The sequence below is a fragment of the Salmo salar genome, chromosome 09 (genome assembly GCF_965601325.2).
Source record: "Salmo salar chromosome 09, fSalSal1, whole genome shotgun sequence".
Taxonomy (NCBI): Eukaryota; Metazoa; Chordata; class Actinopteri; order Salmoniformes; family Salmonidae; genus Salmo; species Salmo salar.
Window position 1 is genome coordinate 129,631,427 of NC_138299.1, and position 2,631 is coordinate 129,634,057.

Genomic DNA, 2,631 nt, shown 5'->3' on the forward strand with positions numbered 1-2,631 from the left:
TTGTCATAGGCTATGGGTTAGTTAAAGTTAGTTATTTTGGGTTGGTTTGTAGGTGTGGAGTTATTATAGTGGGCAAGTATAATAGGTTAGAGTAAGTACTATAGCATCATTAGCAATAGAATGGATTTTTAAGCTTAATTATATGTATTTTTGAACATTCTGAAAGTTTTGTGGCAGTGATTTCAGTTTAGAATATGGAGCAAAAATTGTTTTCGCCGCTGCTCTTGATCCATTTCAACTACAAAAACCACCCAATGTTGACATGTGCTGACTGACTTCATTTAGATTTCCTCAACACAGCTTTTTGCCACCATTCATACTTTATAAACGATAAAGCTTGTTGTATCTCCATTCATTTCGATGGTGGAATGCAAGTTTCAACATTCTAAACTGAAATCACTGCCACAGAACAATCAGACGATTATACTGTAACAAACAAAAATGGAAATCTTTAAAACCCATTCTATTGATAATAATGCACTAGCACTCACGCTTGCCTATTATAATTTCCCACTATAACCCACTATAATAAGTCCACACCTACAAACCACCCCAAAATAACTACCTTTAACTATTACCATTACTAGGCCTACTGCCGTCATTACCACTATCACTAGTACTACTGTTTCACGAGCATTAATACTTCAAGGCTAGCAAGCACACACATTTAATTTAATTTAATACACATAGTGTTTGCTAAGAGGAAGGATTAAAGGATATTGCGACATGCCTTGCTCATCAAGTTCTATTGGTTCCTACTACTAGTTATTAGTGTGCTTGCTGTTCTTACTGAATTATCCCAAACATTGACTTGATTAAGTCCAGTAAGTTGTATCTGAAGTAAACAGTGTGAAACTGGTAATGCAACCACCATTCCTGGTCTATAGTGTGTTCTTGAATGTTGTTCAACTGGTAATGTGATGTCCATACCTGGTCAAGAATGTGTTCTTGCCTGGAACTGTGAAACTACTAATGCAGACGCTTGCGAGCAGTGTGGGTGCAATGATTGAATAAAATGTATGTGTCAAATTTATTTTGCAATGCTAACATGCTGACCAGACCGCTCGCGTGCCATCGTGCGCATGTTGATTTTGTCAAACCCACACCAGACGCGATCAGGACACGCAGATTGAAATATCAAAACGAACTCTGAACCAACTTTTCCATTTTCCATGATGTGTTCTGTCAGTTCCCTTGCTAACGTTTGCTAAACCAAAGCTAGTTTGACACAATTGCAGCTACAGCTAGTAATAGCCAATGTTTGTAAGAAAGTATTTCACATAGCAGGACATCTAGCTAACGTCATTCATTGTATGCACAGGTTGCGTTGGACAAAATTGATGATGGCAGTCTGACTAGCAGGGCTAGAGGGAGAGCCAAGGGGCAGAGGCAGGTGCATAGAGACAGAAATGAGGAGAGGCTTTTTGCTCTCCGTGATAGAATGGCTGCCATACAGGTTTGTATTATGTTGAAAATGCCTACCGTAAATTCCGGACTATAAGCCGCAACTTTTTTCCCACGCTTTGAACCTCGCGGCTTAAACAATGACGCGGCTAATATATGGATTTTTTTCGCTTTTAATTTTTTATTTTTTTTCAAAACACATTCTGTGACGTGCTCAGTTTTTTGGCGGCATGAAGCTTTCATTAGACCAATGAAATTGCCGAACGGGTTAAGGTCAAACAACTGTTTTGTTTACTGTTTAGATTAAATCGAGCGCTCTCAAACTTCCCATCATTCTGATTACGGTAGTCATTTTGTCACCCTCATCATGGCAAAGACACGGAGAAATGCCTATGATGCAGCTTTCAAGTTGAAGGCGATTGATCTGGCTGTTGGAAAAGGAAATAGAGCTGCTGCACGGGAGCTTGGTCTTAATGAGTCGATGATAAGACGTTGGAAACAGCAGCGTGAGGAATCGACTCAGTGCAAAAAGACAACTAAAGCTTACTGCTCATTTTTAATTTTTTGTTACAAGCCGTGTTTCGTTAAAGCCTATTTATTTTTGTTACAAGCCGTGTTTCGTTAAAGCCTGTGTAAAGTTCATTTGTTTCAATGTACCGGTAGGCACCTGCGGCTTATAGACATGTGCGGCTTATTTATGTTCAAAATAATATATATAATTTAATTCAATGGGTGCGGCTTATATTCAGGTGCGCTTAATAGTCCGGAAATTACGGTATATATTTAACAAAAATAAATATATATATTTTTTAATAGTTGACATACGAACAGAATAATTGGTGGCTGAATACATAGTGACCGACTGGCTCAAATTGGTCTTATGTAGCAAAATTTGAAATTGTGTTTTTTACATTGAATTAAAGTAGAGACTCGGTGCTACAAAATGGCATATCATACACTACAGTTGAGCAACAATGGGAAAGTAATTGTGCTTTGAAAGTTGGTAAACTTGTAAACTCACTTTTGAGAAAATGGCCTTTGGATGTTTTGGTACTACTACTAGAGAGCCCTTCTTTGTCTACACCCATTCAGCATTGTTCACACCCTCTTAAGCTTTAGCCCCACCCATCTCTTTAAGGGTTGATCTGTGCATTCTGTACTAACAACAGCAGTCAAGCACCCAAGCTAACTTGCTAGCTACTTCCAGACACGAATGAGAGAACAGCT